The following is a 22,741-nucleotide window of genomic DNA, read 5'->3' on the forward strand; positions in this document are numbered from 1 at the left end:
AGCATCTTCCTCAGAAGAAACAGAATTACTCACCAATTCACCCAAACTGGATTGAACCATCCCTAATAAAGGCGACACCCTTGTGCTTGGTGTGAAAGCTGCAACTTGTGCAAAACGTGGCAGCCAGATGGGACATCCGACTGTGCATGACTGACAATCAGCTACCAAGCCCTGTTCAAGCATACAGGTAGTCCTCGACTTAAAACAGTTCATTTAGTGACTGTTCAAAGTTACAACGACACTGAAAAAAAGTTACTTATGACCATTTTTCACACTTATGACCGTTGCAGCGTCCTCCTCATGGTCATGTGATCAAAATTCAGACACTTGGCAACTAAGTCAGTGGAGGAAGCCAGATTCACTTAATAACTGTGTTACTAATTTAACAATTGCAGTAGTTCACTTAACAATTGTGGCAAGAAAGGTGGTAAAATGGGGCAAAACTCATTTAACAAACGCCTTGCTTAGCAACAGAAATCTTGGGCTCAATTGTGGTTGTAAGTTGAGGACTACCTGTATAATGCCCAAAGCAAATTGGAACCATAATCTGAAGTTGTCTTGCTGCCTGTACTGTGACTACCTAAGGCAGGGGTCTTCAAACTTGGCCCTTTTATGACTTGTGGACTTCAACTCCCAGAATTCCTCAGCCAGCCTCCCATTTTGGGAGTTGAAGTCCACAAGTCATAAAAGGGCCAAGTTTGAAGACCCCTGACCTAAGGTCATCATGCAGTCACTCAAATTGAGCTTTCTTTATGGGGCTGGAAAGTCTCTGGAAGGCTCTGCTCTGAAACTTACAAAGTTTCTACTTTCCTGTCCTTGTGCACCCCTCCCCCCCCAAATATACCTGTTCACTCAAGTCTGTCCCAATGCAAATACAGGTAGTCCTCATTTAACAACTGCCTCATTTAGCGACCCTTTGCAGTTACAACAGTGTGATGAAAAAGCGACCTGATGATCAGTCCTCACATTTACGACCGTCACAGGTCTGTAAAGCAAAGGAAAGCTAAGATAAGAATGGAAGTGCGGTCATAGTTTCACTTAGTGACTGCTTTGCTTATTGACAGAGTTGCCAATCCGAATTGCGGTTGCTAAGGTACTTGCGTTATGGATTAAAAGTTTCACTCTTTTATCTCTTTAATGCATACAGGTGGTATGTTAATATGAATCATTTTCAATTTATTGGTTGCCAATTAATCATTTCGTTAGTTCTTTACATACCATTTCAAGATGACAACATGGGAAACTCTATGTCTGCATCTCTCTGTCTCTACACAGACACACACACACATCCAACAGTATGAACATGCCTTAGACACTAGCTTTTGGCTTTTTTCTGTCCTGGATTTGTAGTCATCTTCTGAACAAGTTGAACTCTTAGGAACTCAAAAGCTGGGCTATTGTTGTGCAAACTTTCAGCCGGCTTAATAGGTATTGCCTTCCTAAGGATTTCAGATTGCCTTGTGGTTCACACAGCTGCTTTTGCTTTTAAAATGTTTTTACTGTTTGTTATAATTAGTGGCTGACAGATTAGTCAACGGGTGGCTCATGCACATGATCCTAACATGTTCAAAATACACATACCTACACAATAACTTCCTGCTTCAAGAAGCCCTGTCAGGGAAAGCACTTTTTATGGGGGCTTCTGTTCCCTGTCAAGCAATGTGATTTTGTGATAGATCACAGCCCTGAAGCAGAAGCCAAAAAAATTGATGACAGTGGCAAATTGCAAGGCAGGGTGGAATTGGCATAAGAGACTGTCTCTCTGCCTCTCTCTTTCTTTGGTTTAAAGCCAGGTCAATTGCAAGAATCCTGGAGACACAATTTGATACGCAGTGCTTCAAGGAATTGGTGAAAGGAATGCCAGTGGCCAACCCCTGATTACAAGTAGTCCTTAACTTACGTGTTCACAACTGAGCCCAAAATTTATGTTGCTAATTGAAATGTTTATTGAGTTTTGCCCCATTTTACGACTTTTCTTGCTACAGTTAGGTGACTCAATGAACTTGTTAAATTAGTAACTCGGTTAGGTGAATCTGGTTTCCCCCATTCATTTGCTTGTCAGAAGTTTGCAAAAGCTGGTCACATGACCCCAGGACACTGCAACCGTCATAAATATGAGTCAGTTGCCAAGGATCTGAATTTTGATCACATAACCATGGGGATGCTGTAACGGTCATTGAACTTTGAATGGTCCCTAAATGAACTGTTATAAGTTGATTATTCCCTGTACTTGATAGGTTACATAGGGTTTTAACTAGAACAAAGAGAGAATGTGCAGTCCTGAGTGGAAAGCTGGCTAATATGGATCAGAGTTGATTGCACAAACAGATGGAGAACAAGACTTGAATTGCACTCCAGGTGATGGGGAAGAGAGGAAGTCAGAAAAACAAAGGCATAGCAATACTTGGATAAAATGCCATTCGGGTTTAGAAAAAGGAATCCAACGTTAAATTCAACCCCTTTGTCTCCACAAGTTGTTTCCTGCATATTTCCTGGATATTTATGATCCGAGCTTGTCTCATCAGATTCCAGGGATTCCATATGCTCACCGTCTGTTGGCTGTTATTGCTTCAGTTTCAGAAATGTAATGCCGTGGCGCCATCCATGTCTGGTTAATAGAAGGATTTGAGAACTGCCGTCGTCATTTGTGTTTGCCCCTGGCACTCAGCTCCAAGTAGGATTGCACCTTAGGAGGAGAAAGGTGCGATGGTGTTGCCTTCAACCCACACTCGGACACTTGCTTTCTCATCCTTGCAAAAAGCTGGATGTGGGACAATTTTGGATCATGGCTTATCTATATAACCTGCAACATAATCAAGCTTACCCACGTTTCATGTGGGCTCCTCTCTCCCCCACCGTTTTCATTCCGCTGTTTTCCCAAGAAACTCGGGACAGCATACAGGAGTTTCCAAAACAGTGTACATTAACATGTTTTACAATTGGGGTGCAGTCATTCCTACATTTGAATTGATTCCTTGCAATGCAAGAGGCTGTACTATATTCAGGATTTCAAGATTTCCTGTGCCTCAGTAAGGAAAACGTGTCAAACTTGTACTGACCAAAGGACCAGTTTTTAACTTTTACAAGTAGGAATTCATTACCACTTTTTTTCATTATACAACCAGGTGAAGTGTGCCAGCGAAAATGGAATTGTAGCAGAAATGTGATGGCTTTTTTTAGCATCCTGGCAGAAATGCAGGGTTTAGCAAAAGGAGACACCAATTAAGGGACAGTTTTGTCTCAGGAGCAAACCAAGAATGTTTGAGCATACTCTCTAGTCACAGAAAAATAACTGGTAATTTAGGGGAAAACAAACACCAGAATACCAGCTGGAGGAGGAGGAGGAAAGTGTCCGGCTTGGAGAGAATGAATAAAACCCAGAATAGAAACTGTCTCGTTATAAGACTATTTTGCAAGATTTTATGGCAGTTCTCACTTTCTTGAGCCTATGGCTAAGTTCTTTAACCACAGTTTTTTGAATAGCCACAATGGCTAGATTGACACATAACATTAGCCTATAAAACATGATCACAAAACAGAGCAGCTGCATTCCCACAAGTCAAACTGCAACCAAATAAAACTCACACTGGGGTAGGGATTAAATCTATCAGAAATCACATTTTAAAAGCAAAATTTCGGTGCCCCAGTGACACGGAAGGATGATAAAGCGTGCATCCTGACATCACAATGCAAATTTTGCCCATTGCAGATGTGAACGTTTGCAAAGTCGGTGTGAAATGTGAGGCTCCTGTTCTAATGCCCCAGTGCACATTTCATCAGTCAAGCATCACTGCGGCTTATTGCTGATACCTTTGCGTTTATGTGAACTGAATTCAATCTCAGCATTTCAAAACTCTTGAGGAGACAATTGTATTTAAATTTCAGGCAGAGCCCCCCCAGTCAGCCCTGTGAAATAGCTGCCTGAGGCAGCAGAGCTGCCATAAAAGGCAGTGGATCAATTGCTATTTAACTGGCTGCTTTTAATGTTGCAGTCTACCTGCCAGGGATGGGGAGGAGAACTTGTGGACTGCTGCATTGTGCACCAAATAATGTTGTTGTCTTCCAGTGCTGTATACCTTGGCATGATCACTTGCTTCTCTGCCTTAGATCTAGCCATCTTCCACTTAAGTAAGAAACAGGATCACCCCAAGTAACTGAGTTTGTTCAGTCTAAACCTTCCACTTGCCATTTCAAAAGCAGAACAATGTTTTACCCTGGATGACATTTTACACACTGCTTACGAATTAACTGCTGTATTCCAAAGAGGGAACAGTATATGACTATCATATGTTCAAAGGCTATTTTTAAAAATAGAGACCAGAATTGGAGAAGTTGTAAAATGGCACTCTAGGTCAGTGATGGAGAACCTTTTAGAGACCGAGTGCCCAAACTGCAACCCAAAACCCACTTATGCATTGTCGGGCGCTGGGTGGGCATGGCCCATTGGGTGGGTGTGGTCCATTGGGTGGGCGTGGCTGCAGTGGTAACAGCAGAATGGGTGGGACTAAAAAGTTCAATCAATCAATTCCAACTTTGCAAGATCTTTTTTTTTCCGCGAGAAGTTTTTTTTTTGTACATGGCGGCTGAGAGCTAAAGCAAAAAGCTTTTATAAAACCCAGCTGAAGGCCTAGGACTGGGGCGATGGCACGTATGCCCACAGAGAGGGCTCTGAGTGCCACCTCTGGCACCCGTGCCATAGGTTCACCACCACTGCTCTAGGTTGTATAATGGCAAAATCATGGGTGTTTTTTCAAACATTTTTTTCTTATCTAAGACTCCTTAAACAGGAAGTATGATGTTCTGCAAACAGTTTTAAGTTGGGTTATAATTATTGTCAATGCTAGAAATAAGAACTTCATCTGATTTCCGTATTATGAATATCAATAGACTTTGAAACTCCTGAGATGACTAGATTCATCTATCTTTGTAACATTAGCCCCTTGCATAGGGTTGGTGACAGGACATTCACCCCGTGTTCCAAAACTGTGAAATATTTGAAAGATTTGTTTATAAAAGATCTGTGGATTCTTGTACAAGAGATTTAAACCCCTTAAACAGGATTTTGGAAGAAGATTAAAAAAAAACCTGATGAACGACCCATCTCTTTCATTCCAAACTAAAAACAGCATGAGTGCTATGGGATTTTGGTTGAGGAAGAAAAAAAAAATTAAAGGTTTCTGATTACTGGTAATTGCATAGACATGTCATGTGCTAACCCTGGCAACAATACCAAAATGATTCATCTGATATGTTTGTTTGACTTTTCAGTCTAGCCTACAGCCCTGCTGCTATTTTGACAGTTTCAACATTTGTCTCCTATTTGAGTCTGTATTATATTTTGCAATACTTTGGTAATTGGTATAACAGTTCCATAGATGGGCTAGCTCGGGAGGATTAGGGCAAAATGGAAATGTGTCTCCAACATGGAATGGAATTAAACTGGAGGCATAAATGAATCCAGTTTGGTCTCGTGGTTAAGGCACCAGGCTAGTAAAATCAGAAGTTCTAATCCCACCTTAGATATAAAAGCTGATTGGGTGTTTATGGGCCAGTCACTCTCTGTCTATCTGACTCATCCAAAAGGGTTGTTTTGTGGAAAATAGGAGGGAGTATTTAGGTATGTTTGCCACCTTGAATTATTTATAAAAATAATAAAGGTGGGATATAGATATAGAAATAAAATACATTTCTGATGTATAAGCTTCAATGTTATGGTATGAATTTTGTTAGTTAACATATATGTTTATTTTGGGAATGTTGTGTTATTTCATAAGTTAATTTACTCTGGGCAAAACACTGCAGGCCATCCCTCTATTTGCTCTCTGGAATGGTGCAGAGACTAAACATAATCCAATGCACTGGTTCCCTCTGCCATGACAAATGTAAATTTCTCTCCAATATCCCTTTCTCTGACCGTTTCCCATTCAACAGGTAATAATTTGTTTCTTACGACTATGCAAATAACGTTACTACACTTTCAGGCAGTGTCCAAGTTGGCTGTAAACAGAGATGCCTTGACGTTTCCAAGCAGAACTGCGCAAGAGAAACTTCGCCCGGGCAAATGTATCTCTAAAGCAATTCCCTCTGCCTGCTTGAACCATTCCTGAAAGGAGCAATGCAAATCTTCACTATTCTGAAGAATTTCATGGGACACCGTCCGTCGTCCGTCGCCCCCCCCCCCTCTGCCTTTTGCACAAACTGCACTTCAGCGTAGTTTTCAAAAACAATTTCAGGCAGAAGTATAACGGTCATTCCTACTTCTTACACCCTTACTGCAGTTGAATAGGCTACTTGAACTACGGTGAGCTGAGACTAGGTCCCTGTTGCACATTATGAGAAGACCTGATGTGATAGAAATGAACAGCCTACTCAAGGGAAAAGCTGCTGGTGCAAGCAGGTAGGAAGGGAGCAACAGATGGCAATGCAGTGGGAAAACAGGTGGAGGCATTGTTTGAAGACCAAGCAAAGTAGGCTTAATTTGCTGGAGCCTCTGCTTAACCTCAGCAAGTGGCTGATCTTTTACGCTGTTTCACGGTTACCCATCAGGCAAATGATCAGAATTCAACCATCTGTACTCATTTACTGCACTCAAACGGCCTTTACCTAATTGGTAAAGAAATGCCCTCCCTCCCCACTTCAGGTGAACGCAGTCCTTGCCACTAGGGCCTGAGAAAATACTCTCTATTGCTTGGGAAAAAAACTGTCCCCCCCCCCACTTCCCTTGGGAGTATTTTCAGCTGCAGGGTAACTCCCAGTTTCTTCTCACTTGGCAAAAGTGCAAAGAAAGCTCTGTGCATCACCGGCTTTGCTTTCTTTTCAGGGCCCCTTCCAAACAAAATAATAATAAAAAAAGCCCTGTGGTATTTGCAAAACAAGGTCTCTTTGCAAGTGTTAAGGCTTCAGCCTTGATGAAGGCAACAACTCCAAATTACTCCCACATTTGACATCAAATGGCAATCAGGTAACGAGGGCCACAATTCTGTGAGGTCTGGGGGAACAGAAATGCTTTTTTCCCCGGGGTGTTAATCAAAAGTCTCTGGTCTTTGCAACAGATTTTCAGTTTACTGCACCAGTCTATAAGGAGTGCAGCTGATGTTTCTTCTACCAAACTAGAAGATGCCTGATTTTCACAGCTCAGGGCATTTCATCGCTAGGCTTCATGTATTTAAGCTGACATTCATTTTCTTCCCACTCTGCAGGGGCACTTTGACCTTTGGTCTTTTGCCCCCCCCCCCCAAAAAAAATCAGCATAATTTGTTTTACCTTTAGGCCTAGCTAGGCCCTCTGCACCTTGCCCTCACACTGAAAAGTATCGTGAGAAAAAATAGGGAAGCTGGTTACTCAATCAAATCTACATTAAAACTTCACACTTCGGGCAGAATGAAATGGGATGGTGGCAAATGTGGGTGTGTAAACACAGATGTGTCTCAGGCATAAAGAGAGCAGGTGGTGCCAAGTTTGATTACAGCAGCCAGAAGGGAGAAGAGGCATGGAAATTAGAGGCCTCCCTTCTCTGCAGTGGGTATCTCAAGGAGGCCTTGGTCCCGCTTGTTAACCTGGCTGAAGAAGAAGGGGTGATTGTGGGGGATAAGTTAAGTTGGTGGGAATGGAAGAGTTGGCCTTGGTGTACTTTTTTTTTTTTTTTTTGGTTTTCTGCATTCCTCCTGTCTTTATGTGGAAGAGATCTTGGCTTCAGCCTGTAGTTCTAGCAGATGAAGTTGTAACATCAGTGCTATGAAAAACTCACCTTGGCTACTACGTCATTTCCCACCAAAAGGCTTAACCACACTTTGGGGAAGGAACCATTAGATTTCCTCATATCTCTGGTAAATTCGAAGAATACAATCTCTAATTGTCCATTTGTGGGTCAATTATTTTCAGGGGTACCCTCAGATTGGGGTCAAAAATGAAGTTGACGGCTGTAATAGTGCAATTCAAATTTCATCTGTTTTTGTTTTTGACCAAACACCCTTGATTATTCTATTATTTTATTGAATTGAGATAGTCCCAAAACTGAGCTGAAGGGATGTAGTTCCCTATTTATTCTTCTCTCCTTCTGTTGTGCCAAGATCTACAATGCCACAGTCAGGACTCAGAAAACATGGCTGGATCAAATTCTCATATTCTATCAAAGATCCCATCAGAGTAGCCTGCTGAATAGGTACAAGATTTGAGCTGGTCCAAAGTGAATTGTGTGAGCCAAGACTGCTGGCCTTTAAATAACTAAACAGAAAAATATTATTTTGCGCAATAACAATTGCATTTATTAAAATAAACTATTGCTTATCTTGTAGTGCAGCATATTTTGATTATTAAGAGGAAAGATAGAGGTTAAGCTTCTATGCTTAATTTTAAGTTAGGGTTATTAGCATTATATAAACTTGTTTGAGCTGGGTGGTCATAGAAATTGAAAAAAAATAAACATTAGGTTTATATTCCTTTCACTGATTGAACTCCACTGATTTTGGAGTCTCATGTTTTAAATGTCTGGCTTGCTCCCAGTAATGTAACTCTGGACTTCAGCCAGGTATGATTTAAAGCAGGGGAGTCCAACCTTGGTAACTTTAAGACTTGTGGATTTCAAATCCCAGAATTGCTGGGGAAGGCTGCCTGGGACATTCTAGGAGTTGAAGTCCATCAGTCTTAAAATGTCAAGGTTGGACACCCCTGATTTAAAATGAAAAGAAGGGATCAGAGCACAGCAGTGCTTCCCAAGACACTTCCCTGTATTATCTGTGCACAATTTGAAGAAAGTCTCTTTCCCAAGGGAGATTTATAGCAACCCGAGAAGCTGCTTGAAGTTCACACAGGAGAGCTAAGCATTTCTCTTGAGAAAGAGCTTTTCCTCACAATGTGGTGGGACAATAATAAATGGAACAGGACATCCAGCAGCTGCCTTTTGTTTTTTTTTCCACCGCATTTTGACTGGCAGCTGTTTTTTCAACCTCCTCCTGTTGTTGTTGTGAAAGGGAAGAAATCACCCTGTTTTAATTTTGGAATGAAAATAGTGGATCCTGATTGGAGTACAGGTAGTCCTCGACTTACAACCGTTTGTTTAGTGACCGCTTCCACTGAAAAAAGTGGCTCGTCACCATTTTTCACACTTATGACCATTGCAGAATGGTTACATGATCAAATTCAGACACTTGGCAACTGGCATGTACTTATGATTTTTTACAGTGTCCTGAGGTCATGGGATCACATTTGCAACCGTCTGACAAGCAAAATCAATGGGGAAGCCAGATTCAATTAACACCTTTGGCTAGAAAGGTTGTAAAATGAGACAAAACTTGGTCAACAACTGTCTTGCTTAGCTAGGAAAATTCTGAGCTCAGTTGTGGTGATAAGTTGAGGACTATATTCCAAAATAATAACTGAGGTTTGAACTTCCCTCCCATTCTCACCAGGTGAGAATTTGGAGTTTGCAAAAAAAGCTGGCAACAAGTTTAAACTCATAGTTTACACATCTCCCTCTGACAGCTATCACTTCTTCATTTGCTTAAAGGCTGATTTCTTCCTCATGCGGATTTCTGCACTAATCTCCATTTACCTAAGATGTCCAACTCCTGCTAAGAGCTTTCCTTTTACTGAATTAGCCTGGCTCCCTTTCCAGATCTGGGTGCAGTTTGGTTTGAACAATCTCCCTGGAACTAGTTTCATACTAGAAAAAGTGCAGGAAAGAGGCGTCGTAAAGGCAATAGTTCGATCTAGTGGTTTAAGGGCCTAAGAAACAGGAGATTGTGAGTTTTAGAAAACAGGAGATTGTGAGTTCTAGTCCTGCCTTAGCCATGAAAGCCAGCTGGGTGATTTTGGGCCAGTCACACTCTTTCAGCCCTACCAACTTCACAGGGTTGTTGGTGGGGGGGAGGACAACAGGAGGAGGAAGCAGTTTTAGATATGTTTGCCACCATGGGCTGCTTGAAAAAAAATAATAAAGGTGAGATAGAAATCAATAAAAATAAAAATCGTAACCATCAGAGTGATGAATAGTCTTTCCTATGAGGATTTTAAAGGAAAGTGTATCTTTATTATTGGAGGGGGGCAGGATGGGGGCAATTAAATGCAGGAAGACATTTTGTTGCTATCTTTGTTTTTATGAAGAGCCCTCTTCCTTCAGGAGTGATCCATTGGGTGGTGCATGGTATCCGTGGATTGATCCACAACCAGATGGGCCTGTCTTTAATTCTCTGTCTCTGCCTATCTTGTCCCCTTTAATATCCCCCTTTCCCCCCTTTTCTCTTGTAAGTTGTAGTCCTCCACTTACGACCACAATTGAGCCCAAAATTTCTGTTATTAAATAAAACATTTGTTAAGTGAGTTTTGCCCCATTTTACGATTTTTCTTGCCCGAGTTGTTAAGTGAATTGCGGCAGTTGTTAAGTGAGTAACGCGGTTATTAAGTGACTCTGGCCTCCCCCATTGACTTTGCTTGTCAGAAGGTCACAAAAGGTGATCACATGGCCCCTGGGACACTGCAACCGCCATAAATGTGAGTCAGTTGCCGAGCATCTGAATTTTGATCATGTGGCCATAGGGACCACTAAATGAATCATTGTAAATCGAGGACTATTCTGTATTCCTTCTTGTATTTCAGAGGTGGGCCTAGAAAGGAAGAGTGAGCAAAGGAGATAGGTAGTCCTTGATTTATAACAGTTCATTTAGAGAGCGTTCAAAGGTACAACAACACTGAAAAAGCGTCTTACGACTGTTTTACACACAACCATTGCAGCATCCCCACAGTCAGTGATCAAAATTCAGATGCTTGGCATCTGGCTCCTGTTTATGATGGTTGCAATGTCCCAAGGTCATGTGATCCCCTTTTGGGACCGTCTATCAAGCAAAGTCCATGGGGGAAGCCAGATGCCCTTAACAACCGTGTTATTAATGTATTATTAACTGTGTTATTAACTCTATTGAGTCATTTAATAATTGTGACAAGAAAGGTCGCAAAATGGGGCAAAACTCAATCATCTCGTTTAGCAACAGAAATGTTGGGTTCTATTTTGTTCGTAAATCGAGGACCACCTATATTGTGCATGTAAAATAGAAGGCAGGGAGAGCCAGGGGAGCGTGGGGGAATTGAAAGAGTCAAGATGGTATCCACAACATGTGATCAAAACCCCGCCTTTTAAGATGGGTGTTGTGAGGCAGGGATTCAGTTGCATGATTGTACAGGAACTGTGGCTAACTCAGTTCCCAGATGTGGCAATGTCGAAAGGTTCAATTTTCTCCAACAAAGATGCCAGTTTCACGCCAATGCACCCCCCCCCCCAGAACTGCAAATAGTGTAGTTCTATATGGTTTCACTTGACCAGGTCTATTTGGGCTACTAAATTCCGGATTTGGCAGCTGGACCCAGAGTCTCCGTGGAACTAGAGATATTAACTTTTCTTGACCAGGAAAGCCAGCAAGAAAGTTTGTTTCAAACTGAGTAATAATCATTTTCCTAGCAAAGAGTTTAAAAGTACCATTTTGAAGAGCAGATGAAAGAGAACTAGTCTTTTCTACAGTATTCTTCAGGCAGCTTCCCAGATAACTGTACAGCTTAATAAAGTATACACGACTCTTTAGAAATGAACCATAAACTATTGTTTAATCTGGGTATGGCTAATCTAGAGCAGGGCTTTTCAACCAGTGGTATGGGCTTTTCAACCACTTGTGGTACATTGGCACCTGGCAGGTGGTACGCGACCATCCTAGAAAAGTGGTAGCAGGGAAGGGTAATGAGCTGAACCGGTGGCAGCACCGCACAAGCCTGAGCGAGAGACGGCTGGAGCTGCAGGGCTGTCAGGGCTCAGCAGAAGCGCCAGGATCAGCGTCGCTTTCCAGCTGATTGGTTCTTCTTTGGGGCTGTCAGGGCTCAGTGGAAGCGCCAGGATCAACGCGAGGCTCCAGCTGGAGCTCGGCGCTGATCCTGGTGCTTCTGCTGAGCCCTGAGGAAGCACCAATCAGCTGGAAAGCAGCACTGATCCTGACGCTTCTGCTAAGCCCAGAAAAAGCGCCAATCAGCTGGAATGTTGCAGCATCTCCAGGGTCTTCTGATTTACATTCAGATGTGTGGCAACTGATTCTTATTTATGACAATCACAGTGTCCCAGAGTCATATGAAGTGACCAAAACCTGCTGCAACCACCTCGCAGACGGGGGAAATAAAAACCAAACACCCCCACCTCACCCCTGCTGCCAATCCTCAACAGAAATGCTCACAACAATGAAAACCTCGAACAGGAGGAGGAGCACTGCTGGGTGGGCAGGCAGGTGTCTTGCTCGGCTGTGGCTTGGGGGGCACTTTTTTCAGTGCCTTTGTAACTTCAAACAGTCATTAAGCAAGGACTACCTGTATTTTATCACTTTTTTCCTTTTTTTTTTTTTTTTTTGGTTATCAAGTTTTTGACACCTTGCTAGGCGACTGGTAGTACTCGGATGTTGCCATATCCTGAAAGTGGTACAATGGGTGAAAAGGTTGAAAAGCCCTGCTCTAGAGAAAGGAAGGACTAGGGGTGACATGATACTAGTATTCCAGTATTTGAGGGGCTGCCACAAAGAAGAGGGGGTCAACTTGTTTTCCAAAGCACCAGAAGGCAAAAGAAGAAACAATGGTTGGAAACTGATCAAAGAGAGAAGCAACCTGGAATTAAGGAGAAACTCCCTAACAGTGAGGACAATTAACCAGCGGAACAGCTGGCCTTCAGAAGTTTTGGAGGTTTTTAAGAAAAGAATGGACAGTCACTTGTCTCAAGTTGTATAAGATCTCCTGCTTGAGCAGGAGGTTGGATTAGAAGACCTCCAAGGTCCCCTCCAGCTCTATTCTGATCAATCTTTTAGGTACTAGAAGGTTAAACATTAAAATCATTGTATTGCCTTTTTCTATGTTGTGATCCTACCTTCAATGACCATTACTGTAACAAGTTATTATTATTGATTCTGTCTTATTGTCTTTTCTTATTGTCTTTGACTGCTTATTTTTTACATCTTATTTTCAGCTGGAGTTTTATTTATTTTTCCAGCAGCTGTTTGGGGTACCATGCTTGAAATGGGAAAAAAGGGTGATCATCATTTTAAAATAAATGAATGTATAGCAAAAAAAAGAAACACGGAGAGCCCGTTTGGTTTAGTGGTGAAGACAGCAAGAGACCATGAGTTCAAGTCCTGCCTTAGCCATTAAAAACCAACCAGTCACTCTTTCTCTCAGCCCAACCCACCTCACAAGGCTGCTGTTGTGGAGAAAATAGAAGGAAGGTGTGTTGGATATGCTCACCTCATTGAGTTATTTGTAAAAATAATAAAGGTGTGGTACAAATAAATATAAAATAAAAATAAATTAGCTGCACTGGAGAGAACCTTAAACCTTTAACTCCTATAATTAAGATTAAAGTGTTTCTTTATGGCTTTTTGTATATTTCTCCTCAGAGAAAGATCTATATATAGATTCTTCCCTAACCCTATGACATAGCTCTATCTGTAAAATTCAAACAACATATATACACCAAAGCACATATATTTTTATGAAATGCCTCTTGGGGAGAGTTAAAAGTGGAGAAACAACATGGTATATTTATTTTTTTCCCACAGCTGCCTTTTTCACTAGAATTCTCTGCCCACCACAACTGCTTACCTTTCCTTCCTACATGTCATTAATCTTGCAAAGAGGCATTTAACCCTTCCTGGGACTCCAGGGTATGGGTGTGGGAAACAACTAGGGAGTGTAAATTTGAGAACAAAAACATCAGAGGAAGAGTTAAGCTTACACACACATATGCATGCTGTTTTTCTGCTGGAAATCTAAAGCTACCGCATGTGGGCTGCGATAATCTGGACAGCAAGAAGATAATTTTCTGAATGTTTTCACTATTACCTAAAGGTTTTTGCAAACCAGGTTTGTCCATACTGATTCCCCTTAGAATGCACAGCTTTACACTTTTTTAGATGTATTTTTAATGTACGGTGTGCAGGGTGGCATACAGAGTGTTGACAACGTATGGTAACGTCAAGATGGTGGCTACCATAGCACAATCAAAGCTCCACCTAAATAGTCACCATCAGCTCTTTTGACCATGCCCTGCAAATACCCCTGGTTTCCCAAGTGTCAAGAAAGAAGCCATGTATTGTAGCTTTGCAAAACAGAATCCATGGAATGGCGTTTACTTCCGATAAGCACTGAAACATTTCTCTGGAGTTTGCAGCTGGCAGAAACCAAGGGAGCAAACCAAGCTGGTTTGCCAAGCTGTTTGGGAAAGTTGTTTGCTTCCAGTAGGCAGGAAATGATCAAACTGCTATTTAAAATGCTAATTACAGGTTGCACCTAAAACAAAATATGCCCTGATAACAATTCCCATACCATTGGAAGATTTCTGTTCTTTCTAACTCAGAGGGGGGAAAAATGAAAGCCTCAACAGTTTCTTAAGTTATATCAAATGCAGAGCCATCCTTAAATAATTTTAAACTCTTGAGTGCAGACAATTCAAATGGTGCATTGAGGAGAAGGGAACACATTTCTTCACAAAAGAAATTGTTGCCATTTATTCTATTATATTTACAGTCAAGAGCTTTCAGGGAACCTGCTTGCTGGCTAGGCAGTTCCTAAGTTTCTTTTATGCAAGGGCCAGAAGTTGTAACTCAGTTGGTTTAAATGCATTTAAAAGCATTGGAGAAAATGCGGGCAAACTTGTTTGGATTTTAATGCGCTGAAAAAAAGTGCCCCTCATTGTAATTGCTTGGGGCTGGAGGAGGGGGAGAATTCTTTATAGATTGAGAGAGAGGGAAAAAAGCAAATTGCTTTCAGTTTCCACAGTGGCCTAGGTTAGTTCTAATTTCACATTTGCTCTTAGTTCTCTGAGGCCTTTGGAGAATAAAAGCTTCGTGGCAGGGACTAAAAACACCATACTGCAAGAAGCACATTCAAAACTGATATCGCAAACTTTGACGTGGGTGCTTCCAAACAAGATTTGTGCCGTGATCAATACCGTAATACACAAACAAGCAGAACTTGCAAGCACCTTATCCAGAAGAACAAGAAATGACACGGACAAAACAGGTAGTTCTTGACTTATGACCGTTTGTTTAACAACACTTCAAAAGTTAGAATGGCCTCAGAAAAAGTGACTTATATAGCCTGTACACCCACTTATAATATTTGCACCACCCTCGGCATCATGGGATTCTAACTTGAGCACTTGGCAACCAGCTTGTGTTTATGACAGGTGGTATGGTCCTGTGATCAGATGATTGCAATTTGCTACTTTTTTTAAAAAAATAATTTCCAGCAAAAAAATGCCCATTGGGAAAATTGGGTTTGTTTAACGACCTGTGATTCACTTAACAACTGCCGTTAAATTGGCATACAGTTGGGTCTAGCTCAACTTATGATCTCGATGACTACTGACAAAAATTCCATTCCCAACAGTGGTTGTAAATAAAGGATTTATATACGGTCAACTGTATATAATGGTCTGCACATATGGCGTACCATTTTGCCAAGAAAGGAACAATGGGTGAAACTTAGGAGGATTGGCGGGCAGAGTTAGGCTAGGCTTAGCTAGCAGTGCCTGCCAACAGTGCTTCCCCTTTTCTCACCTTAATTGAACCGAGATTGTGATATGCGAAGTGGGGCAGGTCTCCTAATTCCACACGCAGAAAAATGGGAGGGATGCTGGAGAGCTCCATGGGTTGCTAGGTGGCATGTACACCAATTTCCTCTTTCGTGACAGCTGTAGGCAAGGGAAGTACGCTTCAGAGTCAATGGAGCTTGAAAGGAAAGAGATGAAACCAGTTCTCTGCAAATATCTGTGAGATGCCATTCTTTGGGCTGTATTCCACTGTTCCCCGTCAGAATACTCTTGCTAAATCCCACTAGTTACAAAGATCAAACTGTAACAAAAGAGGATGGGGAGGGAGAGGAAAAACCCACTTGAAATGGACAGTGGAATGAGAGTCTTCAAAGTTTACAAGTCTTTCCAACTGCTTTCCAAGGGAGCGTGGTTGGAATTGCATGGTTTTCTATTGCAAAGTAACCGGGCTGGCCGAGGACCAACTGTCCTGTCTGCTTCCCTTCCTGTTTCAAGAGCGGCCTGCTGTTCTGTTCTGAGCAGCCTGGGTTTTTTTTTTTTTTTTTTTTTGCTATGAGATATTGACAACATCCTGGTTTGTTTCACTTTGAGTGTTTTTTCTTGCTGCGTAGAACTTGGCATAACTTTGGTGCTCTCATGGATGCTACCGCTTGTTGCCCTTGAGAGATTTCCTTGGACTGCGTCACTGGGACAAAAACACCCTGGATCTGGGCTCTTTGGTAAACACTGGAGTAATGCAAAACAAAGAAAGACGTTGAAAAATAATTGCAGGGAGGGTAGCTGGGTGAGGGGGGGGGAGAGAGGATAAGGGAATCTGACAGGAGACTTTTCATTTTCTCCTGCCAGCATAAGGACACGTTGACTGGACTCCCCATCATACAGGTAGAGTTTGAGAATGCTGCTTCATTGATCTGGAATCAAGGGCAGATGTTGCCCACTCTTTCTCCTAAGATACAAGGCGTTTTCCTCTTCTTGACATCACCTGATTATGGGCATCAGGCAAAGACAATCCAGCTTGGTCTAAAGATCTGCCCAAACAAGGAAAAGGAAAAAGCACTATCAAGGTTTAAATCGGGCTGAAGGTGAGAGAGGGTTGGTGTGATTGGGGAAACACTGGAGTTCCCAGCCTATGCAGGTAACTCAATAAATCTCTTCTGAGCAAAGGTGACAGTGTGTGTAACACTGAAGGGAGTTTGTCATTGCCCAGGCTGTGCAAGCCACACAACAGAAACGAAAGGAAACGCCTGGGAATTACACAGCGTAAGTAAAGTTCTGGCAGAACTTTAGAAGGCTATAGAAGTGATGCTTGTTCAGCAAACCCCTTTACTCCTTTTCCCATCCTCACCTTGTCTAAATCGGGGGCTCCCAAACTTGGCAACTGTGAGACGTGGGGGACTTCAACTCCACTTAACATGGCTGGCAGGGGAATTCTGGGAGTTGAAGTCCACACGTCTTAAAGTTGCCAAGTTTGGGAAACCCTGGTCTAAACAACCCTAGCTTTGCACCATTTCCTGAAATGAGTCTGTGGAGCTTCAGACAGTGTGAGACTTTGCAGAGAACTGCTTGTTTACTAGAGAAAAGAAGAAAGATCTGTAGGGATCTCATGCTGCTCTCAAACCACATATTGTCTGCTTGGGGTCAGAAAGCTTTGAGATCAGTCGCTCGATACAGCTTTAGTGAGATGCTTCAAAGGAATATTTGTATGCTTGGCGAGGCACAAGATGCCAAGAGTTTTGCTGCCAGCCGTTAAGAGGTTGATATAATTGGCATCCTGAGTCACACACAATAAGAAGCCAGATCTAGGCACCCTGAGGCTCCCCCTGGTGTTTTGGATACCAGCTCCAACAGCTTAAGCCACTGTAGCCAATCGTGGAGACTGGTAGGAGTTTTAACTCCAAAGTTTATGCAGGGACAAGGTTCTTTATTCCCCCATTAAGCCTGGATGTGGTTTGTTTGTTTCTAATGATTTGTGGGTATGGGTGTGTGAATCAAGGCACAGCAGCTCATTGAAGAAAACATAGTTTTAGCATTATGTTTGGACATGTGAAAGCAGCCAAAGTGTAAAGTTAAAAATCAGGAGGAGAAATAAGCGTATTCAGACAGCGAAGCTCCCAGATGAGAGAATCCTGTCCATTGTCTGAGGACTCTCAAGCCAGCTCACTTCAGATGAGCCATACTTTGGCTCATACCTGTAGAGGGCCATACCTTGGACTCTTCATCTGGACCTGTCCATTCAAAGTCCAGCTCTGAATGATTCCAAATGTTTTTATCTGCTAAAGTGCAAACAGTATTTCTCACAGTAGCTAGTCCTTTGAATGATCTCTCCCCAGCAGGGATTGAGTCACCTTGAACAGGGCTGCCAGGCAGTTATCAGGAGATGCAATAAGGACAGAGGATTATGTGCCCTTATCACTATGATGTAAGCCCAAATATGGGTTCTTACCTATGCTAAGATTCACTCTCATCTTCCTCCAATGGTGCTTTAGGTGTCTTTCATGCACTTTATTTTGCAGGGCTGTTCAGTAGACCAAGGTGCAACGTGGAGACTACCAGGACCTTCAGATCTAACAAGCCCTCTCTCCTCATGAGGTGAGATGACATCAGTGAGCTAAAAAGTGATCTGTCCACAACAACAGACTAATGACAATGCCTTCCAAAGCAGCATCATGTGGCAACTGCTCCATGCTGAAGACAGTCTAATATCCGGCACGTAGCGTGTGCTGGGTACATAATGACCTAGAACATATCCATAATTGTCATGGATGTCACAAATCCCTGAGGTAAGCCATACTCAATGTCACCAGGCAGCAAATAATCCCTTGTGGGTTGGTTCAGGGATTTGTGGGCACCATGACAATTATGGACATGTTCTAGGTCATTATGGGCCCAGCATGTGCAGAGCACCACCAGTCTTGGCGTCTCTGTTGCCAGCCCAGCAATGGAATCCAGTAAGACAGGGATGATACTGGGTAGCAGGAGGCCAGTTCATCAGCAACAATCCTGTTTCCTAGAGGCCCACTTCGACCAAAGACCTCACATCTGGTTATCTGTGGAGCAGAGCCTCTGAAATCCTACAACTCAATGGATAACTACTATGACCACACCTCTCCTCCCTTGGCGAGAGCTGATGCCAAACCCCAAACCCAGATGGCCACTTTTGCAAGAGGAGAACATCCCCTCTAGGTAGGGCCACTAAAGCCCAGTTGGCTACCTCATCCTCAGCCCAATTGTGGATGAAGGAAGATTGATTACAGACTGACCTGCCATTAAACACCATCAGGTGGAGTCCACCACCAAGGATCCAATATCCTGGTTTTGAGTGAAGAACCTGGGGCTGGTCGTCAAGAATGCTGTCAGCAAGGGAGCCCAATGTTCCCAAGTGCAGCCCACCCCAGGATCCTATCATATCTCTGCCCATCATGGTTCCTATGTTCCTACCATCTCCTCTCCACCTTCTCATTTCCCTCCCACTCCTTGCATCTTTCTTCTTCTAGGCAAAGGTATCCATGCACCCCCATGCACCACCCAGACCACCAAACAACCACTCATCTAACCATCCTCAACACTTCCAGTTATCACAGTAAGCCTCCCCCCCCCCCTTTCCTCTTTGGTCATATGTTGTGTGGCACACATTAATGTATGGGGCATTATGACAGCCTCTCCAACACAGCACCAAACCAAAATCTCCCTCCCCCCCTCCAAACACAAACATACCAATAAACAATGGGGGAGGCAGCAAAGAGAAAGTTTCTCTATCTCTTTGGTTGCCATCTAGCTATCATCCAAACATTTGCAGCTCAGATATGGCAACTCTGATTTCATGCAACTTTCCACACATTATCAGACTGGCAAGAAAGCTCTTGCAACCTGCTGGCTTTCTGTAGATGATTTTTGTGGGGAAGAAAGTTTGCTCTCCTAAATTAAAAAAAAATGGCCATTAAATAAACAAACTAACAAATATGTCTGGCAGCTCTCTTCTTTGGAGCTTGAAAACAGGTGAAGGGCCCAATTCTGCTCGAGCTGCTCTCTTTCTCCTCTAAGATGAGCTTTGCAAAGGTGGTTTCTTACTACCCAGAGTAGGTCAGATGGCTCATCATGTGCAGCCCCCTCCGTTTATTTGGCTCTGCAGCCAAGTGGCAGATCGTCAGCATGGGCAGCTGGCCAGCTGCTTTCCTCAAACCTTGGGTCAAGGCAGTTCACCAGGGAGCCTTGTTTACTTCGTGTGGCTTTTCAGCAACCGGCAGTGAATGGCTACAGGCTGGGAAACTGTCCCAAGCCCAGAGGACTGGAGAGGGACTGACCCAGGACATTCAGTTTCATGAACTCGTTTTGGGGGTTTTGTTCACTTTTGCACTGCGTAGACATTACTAAGCATGACAAATGATGAGTGCTTCTGCTAAATCATGTGCTTTTGAATAATGCAAAGAAAAGTTTGCAGCAGAAGGAGCAAGGAGATAAGAGCACCACGTGTGATGGACTTTCATGTGGATCCTGGACCTGTGGTGGTGGCTGCGAAGAAACAAAACGATTGGGTAGTTCAGGCCAGTGCAGCAGCTTCTGTGATTACAGCAGCGTAGAGGACAACTTGATCCCCTGGAGCATGAAACAGCATTTTTTTTCCTCCACAAAATACATGGTGTACATTGCGCAACTCGCTTATATCTTATTTCCCTTCATTGCAATTTTGCAGGTCCTGTATTGTTGCAGGGCATTTATTCACCCTTAATGCAGGGCATTTCAAAGTCTCTCTCCCCCTCCCACGGAAAAGACCCCTCTTATGCCCCAGAGCTGCATATGCAAGAACTAAAATGTAGGACATTTACATCACATTCGGTAACCATTTCTACCACCCATGTATAACGCTTCAGTTCAGCAGCTTGACAACCACACCCCCTTGATTGCATGTTGCCAGGGATGCTGGTAACTTCAATACACCATTTCCTTGGTATCTTTTGCACATTTCACAGGGCTGGTTTTTTTTTTTTTTTTTTGGTCACCAGACATTTTTAGGAGAAACTCATTCTTGTGCAAGTCTCTCATCCTTTGTTTTTGAATGGAGAAACCGCCTCTTCACTATGCTTGCTAAATGTGCATACTACGAAAATGATTTAGAAGAAGTGCTTGGAATTTTAGATTCCTGGTATCTGGCTTAACACGTACATGTCGCTTCTCAGGGGTCTCTCGTTTTCAGGATGCCCTGCTTTAATTATTTACTCATTAAAGCTGCTGCAACTCCCTCCTTCTCCCTCATCATGCGGAAGTCTGAAAAAAAAAAAGCCCATGCTTGTTTTAACCAATAGCTGAGCGCAGCTGGTCTGGCATCAGGTTGTAAGCATTTCATCCAAATCTGTTTTGAAACCTGACAGCCCTGCTCTGTGCTCTGAGCTAGCAGATTGCAAATTGTGGTAGGGCACAGTGGCACGTGAAACCACAGTGGCTATGTCTACCATCTGTTGGGCACAGTTGCCTCCCCGACAGATTAGAGTGCTGCAGCTGGGTGTAACTTTCAGCTCAGACTTATTTTTTTTTTTAATTAATAAATGCAGGATGGCAAGACAATGTAATTGTCTACGTGCATTTTCTTGGGGATTGACTCTATTGAATGCGTTGGTAATTTAGAATGTAGCTGATTTGGCTAACCTGGAAAAGGTTACCCAGGGTGAGTTCTCAGATGCTCTAGGCTAGATAGGGCAAATTAAACAAAAAGAACGCAACACCCAAGGAGAATGCAACAACACACCACGTCTGCAGGGCTACAGATAAAATTGCACGACTTGTTTCTTTTGGGCGAAGCTGTGCGATGGATTCTTTAAAGTCATAGGAAGTTGCCCTGGCTGAAGATGGAAAGGAATTTCCCAGGCTTATTTTCCCGAAAAATAATCCTCTAAAATCCCACCGTGTCTTTAGAGCCACCGGAAATGGCATTGGGTGAAAGTTTTGAGAAACAAACTCTTAAAGGAAGATGTTTTGCCCTAAGATTTATTTATTTTTTTTTAAAGTAGGCGCACTCTGAATCTGAGTCACATGCATCAGGAATGCTGGCCCCGTTTCTGGGCAAGAGAATGACAGAAAAGGCTGCTTTCCAAGGAAAAGATTCTTCTGAAACTGCGTTTGATTTGCATGGGAAAGCCCTGTTTCTCCCTGATTTCCCCATGCAAATCCTGGAAGAGACTCTCTCTGTTTACAGCAGAAAAAGACTTGAGTTAACATTTCCCCTGCTATTGAAAAATGCCGATCATTATAAGCCACCCATACTAATTTTTTTTAAAAAAACTGCTTATTCAATCTAATGCCACGCCCAGCTGTGCTTATTATACCAATATCAATAAAAAGCCCCCACCCCTTAAATCTTGAAATAACTCCGCTTTGCACATTTCAAACTTTAAACTTTTTCCGTACAATTCACCTCTGCTCGTCAGAAGAACCACAGTGGAAACGCAGCAAATGTTTGTTCAGGAACTAAATGAAGCAAGACTGACTTGGCAGAATATCAAGGCTGATTTTCCTGGAAGGGAGTGACCGAACTGACTGTACAGCAAACCTGTCACTTCCTGGTCTGTTTTCAAGGACAAATGCAGTTGGCTACTTGGACAGTACCTACGCAGAAAGCAAAAAAAAAAAAAAAAGTTCCAAGTACAGTCTTTTTTTCCCCCACTTCCTTAATTCTTTTGCCCACCCCATTATTTAAAGTTAGCAAGGAGGGAGTGACAAAACAACTTGGGCACGGAAGGAGAGAATATTTACAATGATTATAAAGGGTGGTGATCTGAACGGCATCATTTCAGTTCTATGCAAGTCATGTTTATTCATATACGGAAAGTCCTTGACTTACAACCATTCGTTTAGTGACCAAAGTTACAAGGACACGAAAAAAAGTGACTTAGGGCTGGTTTTCACACTTGTGATCGTTGCCGCATCCCCGTGGTCATGTGATCAAAACTTGGTTGCTTGGCAACTGCCCTGTATTTATGACAGTTGCACTGACCTGGAATCATGTGATCGCCATTAGTAATCTTCCCAGCCAGCTTCAGACAAGTAATGTCACTGGAAGAACCCAAAATCACTTAATGACTGCATGATCCACTTAGCAGCTGCAATGATTCATTTAACAACTGTGGCAAAAAAGGTTGCAAAATGGGACAAAGCTCATTTAACAACTGTCTTGCTTACCACTGA

The 22,741-nt window shown here is 42.7% G+C and overlaps 1 long non-coding RNA gene across 4 annotated transcripts in view; it reads left to right on the forward strand.

The window, feature by feature from the left end:
* LOC120301617 overlaps window positions 1-19,523 on the forward strand; it is a 32,315-nt gene extending 12,792 nt beyond the window's left edge. The window contains exons 3-6 of one of the 4 annotated variants that reach the window (XR_005554952.1): window positions 12,983-15,033; window positions 16,177-16,284; window positions 16,412-16,447; window positions 18,079-19,523. This is a non-coding gene — a long non-coding RNA (uncharacterized LOC120301617). Of the gene's footprint in view, window positions 1-5,981; window positions 8,294-12,982; window positions 15,034-16,176; window positions 16,285-16,411 lie in introns of those variants that run through there. The other 3 variants (XR_005554950.1, XR_005554951.1, XR_005554953.1) reach the window with 3 other exon arrangements.
* Window positions 19,524-22,741: the final 3,218 nt, after the last annotated feature.

This window comes from Crotalus tigris, unplaced genomic scaffold (assembly GCF_016545835.1).
Source record: "Crotalus tigris isolate CLP2741 ecotype Arizona unplaced genomic scaffold, ASM1654583v1 scf7180000024387.2241675, whole genome shotgun sequence".
Classification (NCBI taxonomy): domain Eukaryota; kingdom Metazoa; phylum Chordata; class Lepidosauria; order Squamata; family Viperidae; genus Crotalus; species Crotalus tigris.